The sequence below is a fragment of the Tupaia chinensis genome, unplaced genomic scaffold, assembly GCF_000334495.1.
Source record: "Tupaia chinensis unplaced genomic scaffold, TupChi_1.0 Scaffold000281_1, whole genome shotgun sequence".
In the NCBI taxonomy this organism is placed as follows: domain Eukaryota; kingdom Metazoa; phylum Chordata; class Mammalia; order Scandentia; family Tupaiidae; genus Tupaia; species Tupaia belangeri.
In genome coordinates this window covers 4860220-4887659 of record NW_006159764.1, presented here as the reverse complement: position 1 = coordinate 4887659, position 27440 = coordinate 4860220, and positions in this window count along the sequence as shown.

The window sequence follows — 27440 nt, the reverse complement described above, 5'->3', positions numbered from 1 at the left end:
TGTAGCCCAAGTATAATAATATATTCAATAGCACAACAGCACATAACTGAAGTCAGGCCTTAGGAAATAATCTGTCATTTTTTTTCTCTACTATACCACGCTACCATTATAACTCTTAAGAAATGAGAGCATTAGCATCTGACATTAGTATTGTGGACTTGAACTTTTCTCTGTGATTAGACTTGATGTGAATGCACATCCATGTCCGAATGCACATCCTCTCTCTTTTAAACTCAAAGTAAAGCTAATGAAACAATTGCTTCTGGTTAAGCCCTGAGGCTTCAGAAAACATTGAAGAACTATAATATTCAGGTGTGATGAGATCCTTGAGGAAACACGTTCTGTTATATGGACAGAAGCATCTCCTGAACCACTGAACCACACATCGCACGAAGAATGCTAATAGTGAAATAAGCAGACGTTACTAGACAGAAAAAATACATTTCTAAATTTTAATTTTGTGGGCCAGCAGGTTGCATGATGGTTACAACACTGGACTCCCACGTGGCTGATGGCGGTTCAAGTCCCAGACCTGGAGGCTTGCTCTCTCACTTTCCCTCTCTTTCGCTCTTTTGCTCTCTCTGGTGCCTTATAACAAATAAATAAGGAGAACAATTAATAAGATTAAATATTTATTTGTAAAATAAATTTAGTTTTATTCAAATAACTTAGAAACTTACTCAACTCACTGGGTGCTTCAGAATATTCCACATACTTTTTCTGGTCATTTTTCCTAATGTATAAAGGAAGAGGTTAGAATCATGACTAGGTGCCTCTCATGGAAATGACATAAACATTTCGTGTGCCACTCAGTACGCTGTGTTTCTCATATGTATTTGTGCAGATTCACTATTTCTCCTAAATTCAAAAAGAGGGCTTCCTGTATCGGTTTCATCTTCATATTTGGAAGTTCTATTCTATTCAGTTATACAACTGGTTATAAGTACTTGTTATAAGTAGAATGAGTGAATAACACTTTATGCTGTCAAATCATTTGCTAGAATTCCAAATAGTAGTGTATATAAAACGATAGTAGTGATTAGTTGCCTTTGAGAAACATAATTTATCTAGAGTAGACCAGGGCATCTCACTTATGCTTTATATTATTTCATGGGACTCTTTCAGATTTTTCCCCCCACATTTTCCTTTCAGCACTTTTCAAAAGGACCATTTCTTTGATAAAAGTTATCCGAATACATTTTAATGCACATTTTTACATAGAACAAACAAAATATTCAAGAAATCAGGTTTCATACAAACTGAAATACCCTTAAGATATTCCTTTACTATCTATCCATTGATAAAATAGAGAATTGATTATTCCTAAGCTAGAGATATGAATACATTTTTCAACTAAGCTGTTTTTGTTTTTTTTTAATGAAGTAGGGCTGAGGATATATCTAATTATATGTTAAGTCAGCAGCTTACATGATCCAAAGAAAGGAAGGGTTGATGATAATAGTAGTTAACATTAATTAAACACATCCCAGAGAGACTTAGACAATTAAATCCGACAGGATGGGAGGATAATGGAGATGTTGCAGAGCAGAGCATAAACAAGGAATGCTATTTATTCCAACTACAGCAACTTCCCCACTGAAAACCCTGTCAAATGTTTCAGCTAGAGGGCTTGATACTAGCCACAGATTTTAGATTTAGTTAGTAGGACATCTATCATCTGGGGTTCTTACTTTAAGAATGACAGTCTAGAACCCTATTTACTAGTGAGGATAAGGTTAATATCACTTGAATTCAAGACTGGTGACTAAAATCTAGAAGGAAGAAACTATGGGCCACGAGGTGGCATAGGGCTTAAGGGACTGGATTCCCACATGACTGACCGTGTTTTAAATCCTAGACCCACAGGCTTGAAAATCAAGCCAGACATGTGTGCATGTGTGCCCAAAAATCCTGAGAGGAAAATGGAGCAGAAAAAATTGCAATATGGCCATCCTCCCCTTGGGGGGAAATTTCTCACTTTATACCTCTCTGTGTTTCTAGTGAGCACACACCCCTATAGCAAAACTGTCTTCTAAAAAAAAGGCAAGGAAATAAGAGATTAATAGATTAATTTAGCAAAAAAATGTAGAACTACATCATTGTACTTGAATATGTTAAGGAAATTACTCAGACCTGTACTCATTTGCACCATATATCCATCAGAGACTCTATTGTCAAATTAGAAAGAAACAATTGAATTTTTAACTCATTTACATCCTTTATGAAAAATAAACTGATCAAATAAAAAGTTCTAAATGGCTTTGTTGTTCAGTGGACATTATGTTTGTTTAAGTATTGAGCAAAGAAATGTTTACATTGCTGCTAAGTATAAGCTATATTCAAATTACCATTTGAGTTTAAATTTTGAGTATGTTAACTTTTATGAACAGATGGTCATCTTTCTTTACCCAGTTAATTTGCAGTCATAGGATTCAATGGGAAACATGATAACTTCGGAGTTACAAAATATTGGTTAAATGCAGCTCAGTAATTGACTCTATTCAATGTTATTCAAGCTATTTAGCTTCATCTGACAATTAAAGATGCTTTATTTTGTTGTCATAATAGAGAAAATACATAGTTAGAGCCAAATTTAATAAGTAATTTAGAATTAGCAACTAACAAATACTATTAATTAATTTAAATGTCAATAGATCTTATTCTTTATTTCATAAACCTTCTGTCTTTTAGAATGATATTAAACAATATTGATCTTATTTAAATTATCTGGGATTTTGCAAATTCTGTTCCCTAGACAACAGACTTTGAGATGGAGATTACTATGCAATAAATTTATTAGGAATCTCTATAGCTCAATAACTGTGGAAAGAACCAAAGAAAGCAAGATTGGACAGAGGGACAAGTTGTGCTTCAATGTCTCAGTTGATCCCATAAGGATTTCTGAACTAGTATATGCTCTAGAGTTGTCCCCCATGATGGTAAACTGTTTGAACAAGACACAGAATGCCAGTGGTCCCTGGGAAGGTGGTTACCTTTTGAGTAAAGTAGTGTTTAAGGCTAAAGGAATTTCCTGAAAGGCTAATAAGCTGGTAGCACTCTGAGCATTTGGGATAATAAGTTCTATCTTTCTGAAGTGGGAAGATGGAGAGTGCCTATACCAACAGTCTGCAGTGCATTCGGAGATATATTCCAGTGATTAAAAACCAGATACCCAGAATGAAAATATTTGTGTTTAAATGTTTATTATGATATTTATTGTATATGTAACTTTGAATAAATTAACTATATCTATGCTGAAGAATCATTACCTTTATAAGGAAAATTAATTATTTATTTACTTCATAGATTACTATAAGAACTAGATACAAAATAGGTTACTGAATTACCAAAATACCTGTTATATAATGTTACCACTAAGTGCCAGTAGTTGGTAACATAGTTAAAAACACCTTGAAATCTTCCACTTTGCACAATTATGACAGGAGACTTTAAAAGAAATATTGAGAGTTGTGTGACTGGCTTAAGTTACAGTTAATTTGTCTTAGTGTAACAGCATACTTACTTTAAGGCATCTCTTAGGAGCAAAGAATGGGTCTAAAAGTTTATATATAAGCCTGCTTTGACTTTCTTGGGAAGAAATTTTCAGAAGGAAAGCAAGCAATTAGTGTTAGAGATGATGACCAGTTGAACTAGTATATGGTAATTACTGGGATGCGGGATTTGAAAGTCATTGTAATTAAGTAACTTGAGTAACACAGACCATATAGCTCTGGGGTATGTCAGTAATACAGATAGAAAAACAAAAACCATGTTTTGTACTTTAGCAGAGAGAACTTAATAAAATAATTAAACAAGTCGTAGAGAACTGAAATAGAAGAACAAAAGTAAGTTAATAAAGAAATCATAACTGCAAAGGTAACTATAACCTCAAAGCCTTGGGAAACAAAAGGAAAGTCAATCTAAAATTTTTGAGCCAATACCCTGCAGAGTTGGAACTCAGATCTCAAGGAGGAATTGTTGGTTGGAGAATGCTGGTATTCCAAGAGGTTGAGAGTGAGGTCAACACAGCTGTCAATGAGAGCTCTGAGAAGGAAACACCATCCGGCAGCTAATTATTCTCAAGACCTCAAAGGAAAGGTGGCATGAAGCTAAGGTTCAAACAGTACTCAAATCACTCAGGTACATCTGAGGGGCCATGATGATGTGGGTGCTTGGAGAGTAAGAAGAGAGAAACAACTGGAAACTGAAACCCATTGCTACTGCAAGGTCAAAGCTTGATTGTGGCAGTCATGTGGACCAGAAAGCAAGAAAACTGATGAAGAGTCTTCTCTCTGCCCTCTAGTATCTCTCTAGTGCAAGGATTGGCAAACTACAGACCACAAACCAAGAATGGCCAGTTTCTGTTTTTGTACAATCTATAAATTAAAAATGATGTATTTTGCATTTTTAAAAATCAAAATTAATACTCTTTCATGACAGTGGAACATTATACATAATTCAAGGTTCAGTGACTATTTGCTATGTCTTATAATGTGTCCCCTAAAATTCATGTGCTAAAATTTAGTCCTGACAGGATTAAGAGGGAAGAAACTGCATCCAACTATGGTGTTGACAAGATGGTCTTTCAAAAGGTGATTAGGATTAGATAAGATCATCAAAGTGGTTCCACCATGACTGAATCTTGGGTAGGTTTATAAGAAGAGGAAATGAGACAGACACACAGGTACAGACACCCAAGATCTTGCCATTCAATGTCCTATTCCTCCTTGAGATTCTTCAGAAAGTCCCTGCTAGCAAGAGAACCCTCACTAAATGTGGCCTCTTGACCTTAGGCCAAAAAAAAACCTGTGCGCTAAATAAATATCCATTCTTTGTGAATTACCCACTTTCAGGTATTTGTTTATTAAACAACAGAAAATAAACTATAAATAAAATTCTACTAGTATTTGTTTATTAAACAACAGAAAATAAACTTAAACTATAAATAAAATTCTACTGTAAAACATCTCCATTCATTTATTTACCTGTGGTCTTTGGGGGCTTTCAAACTACAAAGACAAAACTGAACAGTTGTAACACAGTTCAGATGATTCACAAAATATAATCCATCTCTTCAGAAAAAAAGTGTGTTAACCATTGCTCTACCATTCTCTACTGGCAACAGAGAAATGTTATTCGTGGAGTTCCAGCTACAGTATTCTTAAACAGTGTGGGGAGCTGAGAGAGAGCAATTTAGTCTGGCCGAATTAATTATCTACATAGGCTTGGTTCTAATGGTAGTCTTTCTAGTGTGTGTTAAAGAGTATGACTAGACTCTAACACATCAGCTAATTCTCTGACTGCTTTAGGCCCTGCCGCCTTCATTGTAGTTCTCTCCCTTTTTCTACACAAATTACTTTTGGTAGCCCGTGCCTATCTTCCTTCTTATCTCTGTTACCTCATTTTGTTGTTTTTCTTCTTCTCACTGAAACGCAGACCTCTTGTACCTTGTGAACATTGAAATGTCTTACCTAACACTGTTTCTGAACACAGATCAAAACAGATTATGCCCTAAGAGCAGACTACTTGAGAAGTTACAATTGATATAACCAAAATCGTAATATTGCTTTTCTTATGCTATAACTCTGAGTGGTTTGGTGGAAATAAGCATATCATTATAAATTGCCATCCCTCTCTGATGGATGCCATGGGCCTCACTTGTAATGACTACAGTCTGGGAATCTTCTTTTTCTCTGTCCAGTTTCCACTTTCAGTCATTTAAGTTTGTGTGAATAATACCTTGTAGTAAAAATTTTCAAATTCATGTTTAAACCTTGTTTTCATTATGAACTTTTTCCTTCTACCCACATACTATAAAAACAATGGAAAAATACTACAAGTACATTTTAAATTGTCTTGTTTGTTTGTTTGTTTGTTTTTTTACCCTGCCTGAAATCTGAAGAATGTATTAAGGAGCACTGAAATAAATACAAAGGCTCTCAGGCACTGAGGTGGTGAGTTGTAAGGGTATTGCCTTTCTCGTGGGTGTTCAAGAGGATCAGCACAGGGACATGGAGTAATGGGACCAGGAACCCTCAACAGTAGGAAGAAAGGGTATGGGTATATTGAAACATATAAAAAGGTACTTTTCTGCCTTCAATGTGCTTAAAATTGAGTTCAGAAAAATAATATATTAAGAAACAAAACTGAGATTTATTAGTCAATCCAGAAATACATGTTTAAGAAGTATTTAATTTTATTTATTATTATTTTTTTTATTCACCAGAGAGAGAGAAAGAGAGCAGGAAAGTCAGAAGGCAAGCTGCCAGGTCTGGGACTCAAACTGTGGTCAACCCTGTGGGAATCCAGCACCTTAACCACCACATCATCTGCTGGCCCCAATCTAGAAATATTTTAAAACTCAAAGAATCTGAACTGTGAGGGGTTTAAGGTCTAAGAGATCATAAAAAGGGCTACTAGGACTTAGTTACATTAAGATCTAACAAATCAATGATTTTCATAATTTAATTGGCTGGATTCAGTTCCCTGTACATTTATATACACATTTATCTATAATCTTTTATATTTAGGTAAGATGTTGAGTTAATAACAATATGTTGTACTTTTCCTTATCTATTTTAGCCCTTTGAGAATGCTGAGAGTTTCAGCAAAGATTACATTGACAAATCTAATCAAGGTATTTGCCCAGTACTTTTTCCTGAAAGTGTCTATGCTGAAGGAAAATTCAGATGGGAGTTTTACTCTTTTAAGAGATAGCCTTCTCTTGAAATCTTTGAAGCAAACCTGAGAACAGATTGGTGTCCTGCTTTAGTCTAGTGGAGTTGATGTGAGAAAGATTTAAACCAGTCCCTCAGATATTCATGTCTCATGCCCATTAGATGACTAATATATAAGGATGAGAATATTAAATAAAGGGGTATATTGAATGGAAACTTGTTGAGAATTTAGGACAAATATTTTGGCTTCTGGCTTATCTTTTTGTTTGGAAGAAATTTACTAATATTATGACTTTCTTGTTGACATTGATGACACCTGCCACTTCCATTCCTGATGGAGTGCTTAATTTCTGGAAAGATAAGTTTATTTGCAGAGGTAAACAGTGTAAATATTGGAAAAATTTGTACAGGCACTAATTTTATAGTTATTTCATAAATGTTTATTCTATTGGTCTTCCTTCTCTATTTAGTAAAATTATCTGGAAAAACTACTGAAAACATGCGATGAACATTAATATATGAAAAGTATGCATAGGATGGGCATGAACTCACTTAACTCTATATAAATGTATTTTATTAATCATTGTTTGATGAATTAATCAGTATACTCAATATTTCAGGATAGTTTAACAGCTATAGAAAGTCCTAAATAAGTAGAAGTGGAAGCATCCACAAGATATAGGACTCGAATTGTTGATCACAATATTGAATTTCTGGAATTTGACAGCTCAGCGCATTGGCCAGTTCAGGATAGAAGATGAAAAAGGAACAATCCATTTATACATTGAATATTTATTTTATATTTTTTTTGTTGTGTAGACAGCACTTTTAGACATTTAGTGAAAATAATCATAAAAAGAAAACAAAAATTTAAGGAATCATATTTTCTTTCAGTAAACAACTTCTTCAAAGTAGCTAGTGTGTCTGAGTGTAACTTTTACTATATATTCAGGGGTTGTTTAGAATGTAGAAATTTTCTCAATGAAACCAAGTAGGATTATGAACTTAATTGATTTCCAAATCATCATTCTGTCTTTTTTATACTCTAGATTGTACATTTATTTTAGGATATCACTTTTTTTTTCTGCTACAAAGTCTGACAAGACTCAAATATGTTCTTTTAAAACAAATAAATGCAAGTTTCAAATAAGCAATTTTATTAAAATACAATTTTTTGAAAAAAAGTTTATGTTTCTTGTATTAACCTCCAAGGTATATAATACATTATTCTGTTTATATTAAGTATGTGCTCAAAGTTGTCTCCTTTCCAGTAAAAGAGAGTAACATGTATTTTCCCTTTTCTAAGGACTGACCATGTCTCTGACAGGAAACATTTAATGATCATGTGCTAAATAAATGAATCGGTAACTGAATAAATGAAAGCAGGGGTGAATGATTAAGTAAATGAAAGAACAATATGTATCAGCCTTTGAAATCATATTTATTTCTCTAAAGGTGCCCCTCTATTCTGGGCCCTGTAATCTTATCATCCAAGATGTCCTAAATACATAAGCACATGTACACACACATTTATCTGTATAATCAAATATAAAGGTGTCTGTTAGTTTGGAGGTCGATACCTATGTAAATAGAATATAATTTATTGTGGCTATAATCTGTGATTTTTTAAAATTAATGAACATGACAAAATTCATTCTGAATAGCAGATGTAAGTAGGTGTAAAATAATTTAACTCTCATTACTAGTTTAGTTTTGAAAACTGATAGTCATCAGAATATCTACTGCTAACTTGTGAAATGCTTATCCATAAAAAACTAGGCCCTTATTGATCATCACTTTATAAACTGAAACTCAGGGCCTCACACAAGATATTTTTACTATTTGCTCTCTATGTTTTCAGGTTTTTAAATTTATTACTTTCAGTGTGGCTCATGGCTATGCCTTCCTTTAGTTTGTAATCCAACTCAATGGGATAGTTTTGTATAGAAATATGAATCTGTATATTTTTTAACACAGATGATTAGTGTACCCCTCCCCCCCAAAAAATAATCCTTATAGCTTAGGTTTTGCGAAACTAAAATAAAGCTGCTCTGCAGTGTTGTCCGTATTGACTTTTCTCAGTTCAAAGAGTATATTGAGGTGCCTTGGGGATTTACATGAAGAATGAACACCTTTTGGCATTTTCTTTTCTTGTTTCTCTACATTCTTAGTACTGATTTTGAGGGTCATGGGGTGAAGTCCATCTGTTTAATACAGTATCTGCCTCTTAATAGAGGAGGAAAGTTAAAACTCCGACACACCCTCCTTTAAGTATTGTAATTGGCCTCTTATATTTGCTTAGAGGCTAAACAGTGAGCACCTTTAAAAGTGCAGATAATAGCAGAATGGAAGTTTTGCTTGCTTAAACTATTTCAGAATTCCCATGGGTTGGATGTTTTTCTTCAGCCAAATTGAATCTGGTTAGTTTAAGACTGCTCTAATGTATCACAAAAGGATGTAAGCCAATTTATATGCTTAGAAACTAAAATCTATGCTTGAATAGGATATTTACTTCTACACAACAATCTAAAAATGTGTGTGTGTATGTGTGTGTGTCTTTACTTGATTGCTGAAAGCGACCATAGGCATTCATTCCCTTTCAAGGAAAGACTCAAGTGGAATTGTGGTTTTTGTTTTTTGTTTTATTTTTGTTTTTGTTTCTTTTTCTTCTCAAGCACAGTTCTGTGGATATACCTTTTAAGCCACAACCAGGTAATATAAATATGAAAAGATATCAAGCGATGGCATTTAGACCTATGAAAGGGGTAAATAACAATGAGAGGTATGTAATAATTCTTTGAGTTGACAATATAGACTCCTAAGAAGTTTTGGAGCAAAAATAAATCAATTAGATCCATGATTAATTCCAAATTGGGTGGTTGAAATGGCTTGATTAAAAGGAAGGCACTTTTGGCTTCTTCAAGGCCTGTGCTGTTAAATTCTGTAGCTAACCATGTGCAAAATTCAAATTGAAACTAGTCAAAATTAATTAAATTAAAAATTCAGTTCCTCAGTCATACTAACAAGTATTTCAGTTACTTAGTGAACACATGTGACTGGTGGCTAAGAGGTAGAATGGCACAAATATAGAATATATTCATCTTTGCAGAACGTTCTACTGGAATGCACCACTCTAGAGGCATAGTCCTATGGGAATTTTTTTTTTTTCACTATTTAAGTCCAGGAGGTCACGAATACAAACATTAGCTGCTATCATCTAGATGAAGATTTCTAACTAGTTGGCCTAAATTCACCCTTAAAGAAGAGTGCTAATTGAAAAAAATCTTGGACTATTTTCAAGGTACTTCAATATTGACTTTGACCAATCTTCCCCTATATATTTCCTACATTCAACAACTAATATTATTTGTGTTAATATTGACCTTAATTTATATTGCATTAAGAGTAAATTTAAGTGTAATTATTGTCCAAATTAATCTCCCTATAGAAAAGCTTGGACTCTATGACATACCTGTGATACATCAATTTAATTTTTGCATCTGTTTCTTCAGTATTGTTAATTAAAGTTACTTAACGTGTTTTAGCTATTTCTGTACATATTGCATTTTATAATTATTTTATGTAATTGACTTTGATATCATTTTTAAATTGTGTGAAGTTAATGATAATGACCCTTACTCATGTTTTAGTCATGCATATTAAATATATCCAATTGTCTTCTGTCCTTCTTTTTACACTGCAAATAAATTTTTTCTTTCTGATCCATCTCCTGAATTTAGACTGCATTCTTCTCACCTTTTTCTGTTATAAATATCCTCTAGTCATTTTACCTCTTCTTTGAGAGCTTTTAATTTTTATTGTTATTAAGGGAAATATAAAAACATAATCCAAAGTAGAGAGCATAATGTAATGAACATTTATGGGTCCCTCATCCAGCTCTGTCAATTACTAGCTTGTGGTTACACTTTTCTCATCTTTACCACTACCCACTCCACCCAATTTCCAAGATTATTTTAAAATAATTCAAAGACATGATATTATATATACTTCCATTTACATAGCATTCATATAGAGACAAAAATAGAGAGACAGAAAACAGATTTATGGTTACCATGAAATAAGAACAGCATCAGAGCTCTTTTGTTTAGTATAACAATATAGTATCTTGATTTTTATGGTGATTACATAATTAAATACCTGAAATAAAACTGCAAAGTACCACACACACACACACACACACACACACACACAACATACACAAACAAATCTAGATTAAAAACAATGAAAATTTAATAAGATCTACAATCAATACCAGCATTTTATTATTGATTTTAATATTACTATAGCTATAAAAATTGGAGGAAGCTAGCCAGTTTGCACTATTTCTATAATTTTCAGTGGGTCTAAAATTGTTTTAAATAAAAATATTCAAAAATTCATCTTCATGGGATCAGCAAGTAGAGTGGTGGTTAAGGCACTGGATTCCATATGACTAACTCCATGGTTTGAATCCCAGACCTGGTGGCTTGAAAGTCATGCCAGGCACATGTGCTCCTGTACCCAAAATCTCAAGAGGAGAAGGGATTGTGACACAGCCATTCCTCCAAGGCAGAGGGTGATTTCTCACCTTCTTCGCCCCTCTGTCTTTCTCTGTCTCTTTCCAGTGAGTGCACACGCACATGCCCTTTGGCAAAAATCTAAAACACACACACACACGAATTAATCTTTGTAAAATTAAACCACTGACACACATATGAATAAATACATTTCACAAAATATGTGAAAGATCTGTTCTTGGAAAGCTGCAAAATAGGCCCAGCTATAGTAACACACTGGATCCTGCTGCTCTGTAAGCGAGGCCTCATGAAAAGCTCAGGTTTGATTCCTGATCCACCCTAAAAAGCCTGGCCTAATGCTGAATCCCTGTGGTCCAGCTACTAGAAGACTCGGTAACGTGACCTAGCAAGATCCTGTCTAAACCTCCCTGCCCCTGCCCACACACACAAAAGTACAAAACATTTCTGAGGGAAAACCTACATATCTAATAACTGGGGGAGATACACCACGCCCATAGGTTAGAAAACACAATATTTGAAAGTGTTATTTTTCCCAAAATTAATCTATTGTACTTAAAGAAATCACAGGAAAAATTCCAGCAGAATTTTCTTATAAAGTTCTTGGTAAAATGAATCTATGATTTATATATGGATATACAGAGTCCTAAAAATAAAACTCAGTATTAAAAGAGGACTATCTCAGGACTGGCAGACAATGTAATGGCTACATCGTTGGACTCCCATATGGCTAACAAGAGTTCAAGTCCCTGACCTGACAGTTAGAAACTCATGCCAGGCGTGTGCGCATGTGTGCCCAAAATTCCAGGAGGAAAATGGAGAAGAGATTACAGTGTGGGCCATCCCCCTGGAAGGAGATTTCTCACTTTCTGTCTCACTGTCTCTGGAGAGCACACAGGTCCTATAAAAAAAAATCTCTCTTCAAAAATAAAAGAACTATCTCACATCAAGTCATACTTAAAACTATAATAATAAAGACTGTAGTGTTAATGTGATAATGGATAAAAAGTTTAAGACATAAAATAGTCTATAAATAGACTCCTACATATTTTGTTAAAGCAACTTAATAAGGTGAAGTTTTTTAATAAATTATGTGTAAAATTTCATTAGAGGAAGAAAGCCCATTGACTGGAACATCATTCCATATGCAAAACTAAGCTTGACATATGTGTCATATATCTAACCACAAAAGGCAAACCTGTAAATCTTAATAGAACATAGAATATCTTCTTGATTGAGTGAAATAAAGGGACATTTTTTAAATTAAAAAGTTGCTGCTCATCAAAATGAATAAGTAACCCATAAATGAGAAGAAATTATTTGCAAAGCATAAGCCTTACAAAAAAAAAAACTTCAATTATATTAAGAAATCCTGTGTAACAATAATATGATGACAGACAAGCTGATACATAAAATTGAACAAAATACTTCACACTGGAAAAGATAGAAACAGAAAAAAAAGAAAATGAACATTTATTGAGAAATTCAAGTTAATTGCACAATAAAGTACCAGCACAAACCTATCAATAGGTTTGACTAAAATTGAAAAGATGACAAAACTCAATGTTGACAACTAAGGGAAGCAATTAGAACTCTTATGCAATTGCAGTGAAACAGCATAAGAACCATGAAAAAAAAAATCCCAACACTCTGTCATAAAGGTACAAATACAACTTCCCTTGATATAAGAATTCCATTTTGGGGTATTTACCCAAGAGAAATGAAAAAATAAATGTCCACCCAAAATGTCTACAACAAGGTTCATAGCAGCCATATTCATAATAGTCAAATACTAGACTCAACCTAAATATAGATCAACAGAATAATCAAAAAATCAGATTGGTACAATTATATTTAATTATATTTAATAAGAAAAAGGAACAAACTACTGAAACGTGCAACAACATACATGAATCTAGCAGACATTATGCTGAAGGAATCTAGGCACAAATACTATGTATACTGTATTGCTGTTTGTATTGAAGACCTACAACAGCCCCGACTAATGTATAATACGAAATAAAAATTAAAAAATCATTTGCCTTGTGTACAGGTGTGTTTACTGGAAAGAAAACAAGAGGACTTTCTGAGATTAGGATCATGTTGCATACCTTAACTGGGTCTGTTATGTAGTTGTCCATTTGCTAAAACTCATCACATAGTACATCTAACACTTTTAAATTTCTTTCATTTATATCCTTTGAGAAAGACAGAGGAAGACATCTCTGACAGATTCCTCACCCTACAGTCCTCCCCATTTCCCTGCAGTCATCCAACTCAGAGGAGCAGACTTGGCAGGGCCGGCTATGTTCAAGTACACTCCACATGAACCCTCAGCCTTCCTGTTGGGTTTCAACTTTGTGCAGCAGCATCCTTATGGTCTGCAATACCATGACTGGGCCTAGAGTTATGCAATTTTCTGTATATACATTTGAACTGAAACCTCTGCAAAAACACTAATCTTCAGTTGTTTTCCATTTGTGGTATCAGCGATTCTGCAACTAGATAGCTAGGATGAATAATGAATTACTGGAGAAAGAGTTCTCTCTGTTAGAGAAGTCAGTCACAAGGAATACACAAAAATGCACCATGTCACTTAGTGGAATTGATGGTATCATTGTAAACAGATGGTATTTAGTAAAGATAAACGTAGAAGGAGAGATAGAAGTTACAAGTATAGTGAGCAAGAAATAGGTATACGCTATTTCTCAGCTCTCTCCACTTAATAATGAATTACTGGAGAAAGAGTTCTCTCTGTTAGAGAAGTCAGTCACAAGGAATACACAAAAATGCACCATGTCACTTAGTGGAATTGATGGTATCATTGTAAATAGATGGTATTTAGTAAAGATAAACGTAGAAGGTGAGATAGAAGTTACAAGTATAGTGGGCAAGAAAAAGGTATAGCTATTTCTCAGCTCTGTCCTGGACAGAGTCCTGGTTCGAGTCCTGGACCTGGCGGCTTAAAACTCATGACAGGTGTGTATGCATGCATGCCCAACATCCAGAAAAGATAATGGAGAAAGGATTTTTGGCATGGCCATCCCCCACCCCCAGAGGATGATTTCTCACTTTCTATCTCTCTCTGTCGCTCCAGCAAGTGCACACACCCTATGGCAAAAATCTCTCTCTCAAAAAAAAAAAAAAAACAATATATATATATATATATATATATAAAGAAAGAAAGAAGAAAAAGAAAGAAAAGCAACAGTGAAAAAGTAACCCATGTCTGAGATGATGAAAACTTGGTATAGGTTGATAACAAAACTCGAGTGGGAAAAGTAGTATGATTTAGAAATCTTTAAGATCTCAGAAATTTAAATTCATAGATTTTTAGTTGTACTCAGTACATATACAGATTTAAGTTTTAGGATTTACATTTACATAGATCTCTTTGAAGATTGGCTCTTAAGTTGGAAATAAAATTTGACAGAAAGAGAAAATCAATGAACACAGTTTTTTGTGTTTTTTTTTTGGTTTAAATCACTGGAAAGATGAGCTGCTGTATGCCACTCTCATCAGAAACTACATCAGTAGCAGGTTTGGGGAGGAGCAACAGGATCTCAGCTTAGAATTAACCCTCTTGTTTTAAATGTATATGTGCCCTTATAACATAAATGGGGATGTAGATCTTCTAGAAGAGCATGAAGAGATCTACTAGACATTAAAAAGATGGCAAATAAACTTTGAAAACTGTGTCTTGGTTTTAGGAGAGCATTTCGAACTTGGGGAATACATTTTGGAAGCATCCATGTGAGCTGATCTATCAGGCTATGAGCTAAGCATCAGGAAACTTGGAATACATCTAGCTGATAAGGAGGCCAAAGTCGAACCCCAGAGCACTCTATGGTTTACAGTTTGAGTGATAAGGGGGAACTTACAAAGCAGACCGGAAAGCACCAGTGAGCTAGTAGTATAAGAAAGTAAGGTGATGCTCTAGAGGTAAGAAGGCAGGGTTCCCAGCTAGACAAGTTCAGTTCTAGGAAAGAATGTACAGATAGTTCAAAACTATGAAGACTAAGGTTTCTCCATTGAAGTTATTGCTGATCCTAACAAAAACAAATACGTGTTGAGTCAAATCCAAACTAGAGGATCCAGCAAAAATAACACACAAGGAGAAGAACATCTGATTTTAAAATGAGGGAATTTATGCAAAAGATAGTATTGGGTCATTGGAAAAGTCATGACACATTTTTGCATAGGAAAACAAAAGTATGTCATGATTTTTCAATAACCCAGTAGAAAAATAAGATTGTTGTTAAAGGAGGTGTAAGATCAAGATGGAAGAAACTTCCATTAATGAGAAAGATCAAATAAGGACAGAATAATTTAAAAGTCATGAAGAGAAAAGACGTGCTGAGGTAACATCTTTGAGCAAGTTATGGGGGGGAGTGTACTGAGGAAATGCTATTTAAAACATGTCTTCAGCAAAATCCAAAAAAATGCCACATAAATGTAGAAGAGAAAGTAAACAGTTTTATTATTGAATAAGCTTTCAACTAGACAAAGATAAATAAATGAAAATAATCCTCTCTCTATTATGTAGTCTAGAAGCTATAACCCGTTGATATATATTCTCAAGAAGACAATGACCAGCTCTCAAGTCAGAGAAATTGACAGCAGCATTTGTGATATATAGTCCTAGAGGCACCTGGTAATTGGGTTGGCCATCTGTATTTGCTAATTGGCTTTATCTAAGGAAAAATACACTTCCCATACTTTTATGGCAGGAGGTAGATTTATACTGAGGTGCCCATGAAAGTTAGTTTCCTACCCTCCTGCAGAAACTGGGAGGTTGGAGTGTTATCTTCCTTTACGATTACATTTCACATAAATGACTCACAGGATCCCGAGAAAGGTATCACTTGGTTTTCTAATGCTAGATAGAAGCTTCTTTAGCTTTTAAAAATATTAGCATGCATTTTAAAAGGAACAGAGAACAACAGCTGAGCAGTGGCATGGCATTCTAAGGCTGTCCTGAATGGGGGAGATTCTGGATTTGACTTCAGAGACCTCTCTGAGTGTTCCATGCAGTCATGTGCCTATGATCCAGGGCTGGCTAAAAGCCAGGGGTGGGCCAGAGTGGAGGGACCTATTGGGGGATACTGTCTCTCCATCTCTCTCACTCATGGAAGAAATAGATAAGATTTTCAATATAAAAAGAGGCAGAGAATGAACGTACAAGTGCTCACAAATGAAGAGATTAAATCTCTTCCCTTATTTTCAAAGGAGAGAATTAACCTTCTTACTTTGAATGTATATGTGCCCTTATAATACATAAATGGGAATATAGATCTTATCGAGAAGCATGGATTCCTTCACAGAAATATAATACAATGAAGAGGCAGATACAAGGTCTGCATTCCCTTATCCAAGATCTTTGCAGCCAGACACATTGTAAACTAAGAACTTTTTGAATGATGGACAGTAAGGTTGTGATATGCACTTCATGTGTAAGGTAAAATCCCAGTGAAGTCTTCGGTAACACATGGTAATCAAAGCCCTAATAGGTCTGTAGGGAAGTATATAAATATTCACACTAATTAGAATAAAAAATAACTGTAACATCAGTTTCAGTCAGGTTTTCTGCCAAATGAATTTGGGTCAGGTCAGGTCATATTTGATAACCAGGTGGGATATAAAATATTTTAGCTTTTACAGTCTTTTGATTTTTGGCTTGGGAATAAAAAGATTTGGAATTTATAGGGGAAGCGGGACAGTGAATGGTTCATGAAAAATATTAAAGAGCACATAAGAAGCCCTTTAAATTTAAAAGAAGAATCATCTGCATCCCCACGTGTTTCTCTCCAGTCACTTTTGTTTACGCATCAACAACAAAGAAGAAAGTTGGACTGAACCAGACCTGGCTATTTCCAGGTTAATTGAGAAAGAGGGCAAGGTCTTGAGCATGTATGTGAGAGAATGATTCTAATGATGGGATCTGAACTCTAAGTTGGGCGAGGAGGAAAAAGAGTTTCTGAGTGATAGTACTCCACATAAAGAATGCTTAATGTTTATCTGTTCACTTGTCTGAATGATTCTGATAAAGACAAGAAATCCATCAGATAATGAATCACTATGATCCTTTAATCACACATAAATTCTTTTCTTTTCTCACAGCAAGGATTCTCTTGCAATATTTTAAGCATTTCATTGCCTAATATTGTGGAGTTAAGAAGTTGCCATTTCCATCACAATGCACATCTCATCAGACATGCATGTTTGCAGAAATAATGGAGCCAACCAATTTTATGCCTCTTTAATAATGCATCCTTAAATTTGGTTTTAAGTTAAAGACAGCATTTGCTTATTGATCATGATGCATTATCCACACCCTGGGAAGCCTTCTGCAGTTTGCATCTTCTCAGTTAATTCTGAATTATTCAGGGAGTTATAGGAGCTGTGCTCATTTTCATTAACTTTTTTTATATATATACCTGAAAAATAGTGACATATAGTTATCTATATCTTGTTATGCGCCTGCAACTATTGTTTATCAATTTACAAAGTTATAGCTTTAAAAGAGAGCATAGACAAATGAACTTTCCCCTAATATATTATATTGTTGTCACTCATTTTAAAAGCATGAAATCAAATTTCAAAATGACTTTCATTTGGCTTTTAAATAAAAATCAGTCTGGAAATAAACAGAACAAGAAAGTTTATTTCAGTGTAATTTTATGGAATTAGTTAAGAAATGGTATTATACTTTTTTAAGTTACATACCAATCCTTAGGTTCTTGCTTAGAATTAAGTAGGCAAAAAAGACTACCCCAAACGAAAGTAGAGCTGACACATTAATAGAGTCAACAGATTCATGCACAGGGTCAGAGAGGTGATTTAATTGTGAGTCAAATGAACCTCTATTTCTTATTTTCTAAAATTAAACATGTGTTTAATTCGATGTGGCCAAAATACATGTTATATTTTATAAAGTTATAAGCCAAGTTCTCCCCAGATAATTATTGCTACAGTGGAAGAAATAAAAATTATTGTGATGAAATATTAAAATGTGAATTTAAAAATACACTAGCATTTTTTTTTTGTGGTTTAGATATAAGCATATCTGGAAATAAGCATTCCAGCTGGTAGCATGGTAGTTAAGGCAGCAGGATCCCATATGGTCAACTACACTGTTCGGGTCCTAGACTTGGTGGTTTGAAAACTATGCTGGGCATGTGTGCATGCATACATGCCCAAAGTCTAGAGAGGAGCATGGGGAATGGATTCCGATGTGACCATCTCCCCTGGGTGATTTCTTACTATTCCTCTTCTCAATTTGTATTTGTTTCTCTTGAGAGCACATATACCCTATAGAAAAACAACCAAAAAATAAACGAAGAAATGTATCTATTACTAAATATAAAATACCCTTTCAGTAGTAAGTTTAAGTTGCAAACTTGTAATATTATAGGTATACTAAGTCCATCTGCTTCTGCTCATGGTCAATAAAATGAGAGGCAGAGGCTGGGGAGGAAGAGTTTATTTTAGCAATCGGATTACAAAGACATAGTCAACAAGCACCACCAAGCTATCTCAAAAAGCTCAGCATGTGCTCAGTATTTATAGATACAAGATATAAGAGTGCATAAATCATTACTCTCTAGCATCAATCAGAGTCAGTTGCTTTCCTTGGAATAATGATCTCGATTCCTGTTTTTCTTAAAATACTCATTCCTGGGTTTTCGTCTGACCATTGCTCAAACAGACCTTGCCATGACTCAGTCCTAGTTAGATTGTTTTCACTATAGACCTTTTTTTTTTTTTTAAGAAGTTTTTGCCTTGGGGTATGCATACTCACCAGAGAAAGAGGGAGAGATACAGAGACAGAGACAGAGACTGTAAAAACAAAAGTGAGAAATTGCCCCCAGGAGGGGAAGGCCATGTTGCATTCCCTTCTCTTCCATTCTTTTCCTGGGACCTTGGGCACACACATACACACACCAAGTGTGATTTTTCAAGCCAACAGGTCTGGAATTGGAACCATGGTGTACTATGTGGGAGTCCAGGGACATAACTAATATACCATCTGCTGGTCCCTAGAGGCTTTTCTTTATTTCAACATGGCTGCATTCCTGTTAGACCTCAAGCTGGCCTGCTTCAATAACAGAAGAGAAATTTGATGCCTATATTTTTTCTAAGTTTTGACTTTGTTTATTCTTTTGGAACTACTTGCAAATGTAAAAACAAAAATATTAAAAATAAATGTGAATTTAAATGATGATGATTAGTATCTTGCTACTACTTTTAGGTAAAATTTTATCTTAAGAGATATTTTACTCACTTGGTGAATATCATAAAGCCAAGGCCTATTGCTCACTTATTGCTATTCAGATAAACAAATCAATATGCTATTTCTAAAAATACACTTTATTCATTATTCTAACTCTCATGAAGGGTTTGAAATTGTTTCCATCAAAATTGATTTGTTTGAAATTTCTTTTCTAAGCAAAACAAAAAAAAAGAATCTTCAATGAAGTAAAATTGAAACTATTCTCAAATATCTTCAAGAAAAACAAAAACAAAAACAAAAATAAAAAGTGTCTACAGACTTATCCTACCCTGCTTTCTACCTATGTATTTACTTGTTACTACAGTATAATGTTATTCAAAATAATGTAAGAAGAAATATTAAGAAAAGAAGGTGGTTCTTCACTAAAGAACTTAAAATAAATACCTTTTAAGGTTTTTTTGATAATACATTTGATTTATTCCCATTAACTAAATATAATTTCAGAGACCTGGCTTGCATTTGCTCATTTTTCTTTAATAGACTGATACAGGCTGAAGTTTCTAGAAGCAAAAGAGTAGGGAACTTTAGAATAATCCAAATACACTAAAACTCAGTTGATTATTAATATTTATTTAGATATATCAGAGGACACACATTTAAGTTGCAGATATTTTATTTAAGTAAATGTTAAAAAGCACTAATAACTACCTTTTGAAAGTGTAGCTTTCACAAATTTCAAGTAAATTTTAGTCTCAACTGTCTCTGGGAAAGTTATTCAGCTCATTTACATCCAGAATTTGATCATAAGATTTTGAGAGGCTTTGCTTCTAATTTTACGCTTAGGAATTGACTAATGGACAGTATTTTACATTCACAACATACAAGGGGACTTCAAAAACTGTGAAAAATTGAAGTATGTGTTTATTTAGTGCAGAAAACATTTGAAACCCATGTGTAGCTTTGTTTTTATAATATGCATTTTCCAGAAACTTTAAAAAAGACCCTTCAAGACCAGTGGTGGGGGGTAGCAAGAATAAAATTTCAATAATGACTTACAAATTTAGGTCAACTTTGTGGCATAGCAAGTTCTGTTCTGTTTAAGCAAAGTGGGATTGATGTGGAAGATAACACCTCAGATCCACGTGATTTCAACTCTCCTGTCAACCCATACACCCCAGACATAAATATGGCCCACAACTCGAATGGCTGGGAAGACTGGAGCGAATTGCAGCGTAAGGTCCTTGTCTGTACGTCTTTCTTCCTGTCGCTGTCTCTCATAAAAAACAAATAAGTAAACTTAAGAAACCAATAAACAAATCATCAGGACTTCCTTCACGCAGAAAGCGTACAAATTATTGAATCAAACCACATGGACCACACATTTCTAGTGCCTTTAAAGTCACACTTCTTAATTTAACACAGAATGTGTTTTTGTCATGATGAGATAATAGAGTTGTAATGGTTACAGAGTTGTATTTGATAAGTGTACAAAAAAAACTCTATGTATTTCTAAGTGTAGATAAATATTTCCTTAGTAGACTGTTTTCTAAATAATAATTAGAGATATTTCCAGCTATTATACTTCGCAGAAACTACAAGAGGCCCTTGATTATATGCATCAAAAGGGTATCCGTATATGTATGAATATTTATACACAAATTATAATTGTAGGAAGGGAGAAGAAACTCTTAAGTTATACATGCACGTAGTTATCAAATCTATATTAATTAGATCATTAAAATTACTCAAATAATTTCTAAATATAACCGAAAATATCCCATGGAATCTTGATATTTCTTACTGTTCATTCTGATATTTAAAAAATAATGTTTTAAAAGATCACAAAGTTAATAAATGGCAACAATCCCTGTGCATTTGAATAGCTTGTTTAGGCTGTAATATGTGTTACCAACATATAGAAGAAACAGAAAATAATGATTACATTTATGGTTTCCCAAAGGAATATATTAATATTATCGCTGTTATATTGTTATCCAACCATTCTCCATGTGAGTGTGAAAGATGACAATATAAAATGATTAACCTTAGCCCTCAACTATTCAAACTGAGTGCTTTAGCATGGGGAGATGCAAAATACGCTGAGTACTTTAAAGCTGAACTTAAAGCTTTGAAAATAGGAAATGGTGCAAAGTAGTCCTTACGAAGGTATTATTTCATGCCGGCTTTACAAAATTAGGAAGGTAGTCATTTGGAAGTTCAGCATGAAATTTCCTTCCTTTTGAGGGACCTAATTACCAAACATTTCTGCTCACATTGTCTGAAGGTTATGATTAGAACACATTAAAAAAACAGCAGATTCAGACCTAAGTGAACAACAAGGTACAGAAGGTGATGAGAGGGCTCATGAAAGTGCAAGGCCATAGCCATTAAGTATCTACCATGAGAGTGAAATCATGTAAAAATCAATGCAATATCTCTTAGAGGGGCAGTCTTCAGTAAAACATAATAAAACTGCCAGGAATAATGAGGCCTTCTGAATTTTGTATGAAGTAAGCTAGAAATTACATGGAAAATCAGGGAGGAAAAATTGTGAAGTGACCAGATTTATAACAACACATCAAAACACACCAAAATTCTTACAGGATATTGCAACAAACACCATTATTTCACTACAAATGTTAAAATTTTAATTTAATGTTACAAAGGGAGTGGACACAATATTGATAAGTTTATAGAAACTATACTACTTCATTTACACATTTAAATAGAATGTTTTAATATTCTACTTGGTACTGAAGTACAGAATACAAGAAGGTGGGGTATTATTTTAAAAAGAAAAAAATAACTCATGATCTTATCTTAAACCCAGAGATTATTACATAATCAGAAAATATTATATTAAACTTTAATATCTAATGCCAAGTTAATATTAATGTTGATAATATCACTAACTACAATCTAATGAGTATCTACATATATAATTCAATATTCAATAGATATTTATTATATAAATCTAATATTTCTAAGACAAGAGGCACCACATGAAACTAAACAGAATATTGTGAGTGTTCTCAGAGAGCTCATAAAGTTATGAAAGTACACAGGAATTATATAAAAATTACATAAACTTGTATAAAAGATTAGGAACCAATAAATTTAATCCTAGTTAGTAATATCAAAAAAGGCATCCTGGAAAAAGAGTAATTTAAGATGCAAGTTGAAGAATGTGCACAGTGAAGAAGTTTATAGAAAAGAATTTGATAGGTATCTTGGCAAAATACATCTTGTGAGGCAAGGATATGTTTCTTTATATTCCAAATATAAGATAATATTGTGAATGAAAGGAATTAGTAGGATGAGGTAGAGTATTTTCTGTACTTAAAAGAGAGGGATAGCTCACCTATGACTAAAGACAGAAGATAAAGGGCTAATAGAAGTGGCTAAGAGAAGTGGCTAGAGAATAGAGATTAAGATGAAAGAAGATAGGTAATTCATTATAATACATAAAAGGTCGCATTAAATCTATAAGAAAGTAACAGAATGCAAAGAGACGTTGACCTTTGAATGTTTATAAAGTGTTAATATATCTCACAGAATTTTCAAGATTCTGAAAAAATGGCTGTAATTAGTATCCTTATTTTTTTTTCAAATAAGAATGTAGCATATCATAAGCAATAGTTTACTGGTAGAAAAAAATAACTCATAGTCACCAATTGGAAAGTTTTAAAAGACTAGCATTTATATTTAAAGATAAGAGTGTTATTTAGGAAAAATGAGATAAAGAAATAAAGAACTTGGTAGCCGAGAATAAATTATCCCTGAAATTTTGATAATTCAAAATAAATACTTTAAGAACTCAAAAGATATCACATCCCTACATCGGTAAGAGTCAATACCACAGAGAAATGAAAGCTTCTACAATTATATAGAAGGAAATGTAGTTTTTCTTTTTTTTAGAGAGATTTTGCTATAGGGTGTATGCGTTTGCCAGAGAGACAGAGAGATAGAAAACAAGAAATCACCCCTCATGGGGAATGGCCATGTCACAATCTCTTCTCCATTCTCCACTTGGGATCTCGGACATCTATCCACATGCACCTGGTGTGAGTTTTTTTAAGGCATCAGGTCCGGGACTAGAATCATAATAAACTAGGTGGAAGTCCCAATGATGTAAACATTACACCATCTGCTGGCCCCAGGAAATGTTATTTTTAAAGAATGATTTATTTAATTATTAAATCATTTGTTGCTGTTATTATTATTTTCATTTGACAAGAGAGTGAGAGGGAAAGTGAGAAAGCAAGCTGCCAGATCTGGGATTCTAACCACGATCGACCATGTTGGAATCCAGTGCCTTTAACCACCACACCACCTGCTGGCCCTAGGAAATGTATTTTCTATCAAACATCATACAGAAACTCTGACCTGAGCATCTCCCTGCCTTCTCTTGGTAAAGAAAGCTTAACAAATGATACCTCTCTGCTAAGGCTCCTGTTTTATTGGCAGGGCCAATAAAAGAAGAGAATTCCAAGCAGTCTATATACCTGCACTTCAAATCTCTGAAGAAAGACTGGGGGAGAAAAGCATTTGAGAAAACATTGACCCCCAAATTTTAAAATCTGATTAAACTCTAAACACTATAAATGCAAATATCCCAACAAATCTAAAGCACAGAACGCATGAGCCCCAAGAACCAAGCCACACAGTAGCTAAGTTGCTCTAAAGTAGTGATAAAAAATATTAATTGCAGCCAGAGGAAAGAAAGCATGTCAAATGTGTTGTGGAAAAAAACAAAAGCAAATGAGACTACTGGAGAGAAATATGAAAATACAAAAATGAATTGAGTACCCCAAATAATATATGGATAAATGTATGCTTTTTTCCTTATTCCTGATTTTTTTTCAAAAAGTCCAATGTTTAAACAAAACAATAACAAAGTGGTATGCAATTTTAAATGATACATGTAAATAGTTACAGGAAAAGAACAGAAGAGAAATGAAAGTAAACTATTGTACAGATTTTATAATCTACAAGAAGTTATATAAAATCACTTTAAGGAACACAGTAATCCTATAAAAAGCATACTATGAAAACTAAAGTAAAAAATTGAAAAATAAAAGAGTGAGTAAGCTAACAATCAACAGTATCATAAAAACACTCCAAGAAAACTACTTAGAGAAAAGGGATGCTAAAAACACAGAAGAGAAAAAGAAAACAAAATAAAAAAATACAATGAGACAAATAGAAAACCAATGCCAAAATTATGGGTTCAAACCTAACCATACCAACAGTCACTGTATGTCTCAGTCACCCAGTATTCCTAGTTAAACCACACATTTCCATACTGTGATCTGATTGTTGCGCACTGCGTCTATACTTTGAAAAACAAGATTGGGTGCTAGAGAGAAGGACACCAGTTAAATGTAAATGAGAATTCATGAAATAAAATGTAAAAGAAAAAGAAAAGATAGGCAAACAAGGAAATCATAGACAAAGGAAAATACAAGCACCAAACCCACCAACGATATGCTACCTAGAATCAATAAAGCTTTACATGAAGAAGTAGAAACATAAAAGTATTGAAAACATATATCATACTAAAACTAATAGAAAGGAGTCCAGAGAGTGGTGAGGTGGTAACACAATGGTGGTGCAGCAAGGATGACCCGCATGGGAAGTTTCTGGATTCAAATCTGCAAAGCTCCTGAACAAGCTCGACACACATGTCACTATGGCCCGGGGCTAGCAGCACTGGGCATGTGGATCACACCTTGAGCACCACAGGGAAGGCATCTCTTTCTCTCTTCCACTCTATGTCCCTATCTCTTTTGCTCATGAAAGAAAAGAGGAAATTAAAAATAAAATCTTTAGAATAAGAAAATGCACATAATTCTAGAATGGATATTCTAAAAGAAATCAGAAAATGCGCAATTAAGTAAATGTACGTGAAAAATACATATAAAATATTAAAAGGTAAACAAAAAATATAGAAGTACCTTTACAAATAGAAATACACAAACATGAATAATTTTATTGTGGAAAGGATAAAATCTAAAATTCCTAGACAATAAATAAAGTAGTGAGTTATATGAAGACACTTTTAATAATTAGGTAAATGAAATGTTTAGTAATACTATATAAAATATTCAATCACTTTAACAATCAAGATATATTGAGATCAGCAGATGGCATAATGGTTATGTCACTGGACTCCCATGTACTCTACCACTGTTCAAGTCCCAGACCCAGTGGCTTAAACTCGTCTTGGGTATATGCTGTGTGCATGCCAAGATCCCAAGAGAGGATGGAGAAGGGATTTCAGCTTGGCTATCCACCTAGAGGGTGATTTTTTGCTTTCTGTCTCTGAATCTCTCCGTCCTTCTGGTGAGAGCACATGCCCTATAGTAAAAATCTCTCTCAAAAAAAAAAAAAATATATATAATTGTTATCAAATTAACAACTATTAATACTATTTTATTTGATATAATTATACATGAAGGCAGGCAAATCTTTCCATAAACTCATAGCAAAACCGTACATAAGAAGGGAATTGATTCTGATGGGGCTCAGAATATATTATATGAAAACATGGCCCTTTGGCATATTAAGTATATTAAGCTCAAGCAATCTGAGAAAACTGCAGATGCAGAAATGTTTCTTTTACCTTCTTCTGACCTTTTTTTCCTGACCCTGGTCATAAAACCTAAGAGTTTCTTGTCCTTACCTTGAATAGACTCAATTATGAGACATACAGTCTATACCAGGACAAAATAAATATGGTTATGTTACTGAACTCCTAAGTAGTTGACCACAGTTTGAGTCATGGATGTGGTGGCTTAAAACTCATGCTGAACACATGTGCGTGCATGCCCAAAATCCTGAGAGGAGAATAGGGGAGAAAGGCTTGTGGGATGGCCATCCCCCTCGAAGGTAATTTCTTGCTTTCTGTCTCTCTCTATCTCTCTGGTGAGCGCACACATCCTATAGAAAAAAAATAATCCTTCTCTAAAAAACAAACCCCCAAAAAAATACGTATACAAGTAACAAAGTATACTAAAAATTATATTTATAAAAAAAGGGGTTATGCATCTTAATTTTTATTTTATTTTATTTTTTACCTTTTTTCTGCATTTCACATAAGCACAATGCCATAATTAATGAAAAGAGAATGCAATTATGGAAAACCTCAAAAGTTAAATAGCATGTACTATGGAATGTCTTCACATTTTAAACTCAAATTTATGGAGCATCTTCTGTGTGAGACAGAAGTATCACAAATACAGAAGCAAATTATTCATTGCCTCTTGCATCTGCAATTTTAGTTTCTAGTTGATTATACACGTGTGTTTGAAGAGAGGTTACAAAACCACTGAAATAATCAATCAACCTTACAATTCCTTTAAAGGAGCCAGTAGAGCCACTTTGAGGTTGAAAGATAATGTCTATAACTGTATCTAAATAAATACATACACTAGCATTCATATATATTAATATAAGAGAGCAATCAGATAAACTGTCTTCGAAGGTTAGCTATGACCAGCAGTGAAACAGCAGAAAAAGACAGATATATTCTGCCAATTAGGAAGAAAATGTTATTTCAGGTTATATAAGGTGACCCTTCACTTGTTCCCAAAGAAGAAAATTCTACATAGAGCACTGTATTATACAGGCAAGTGATTACCATTTTGATGTGCTCAAAATTTGATCACCTGGAAATGAAATATTAAGGCAGACAGCAATTCAAAGTAATAGATAGAATTCTTAAACAAATATGTTTTTTCTATAGTTTTAGATAATTGGTTGCTAAGAAATGCACTCAAGATTATTTCTACCTTCTATGATTCCCACAGAGGTGAGAAGATAACAAGATCTATATATTGGGGTAATAATGTTCCTTTTTCTCAATTTAGTCTGTTCAAATTAGTACAAACACAAGGAACTTTTTGTGGTTGTTTAGTAAGTGATGATAAAATATTATGTCTCAAGATTACTAGAGAGTGCTAAGATTCAATATTCTCTTTTTAAGACCAGAGA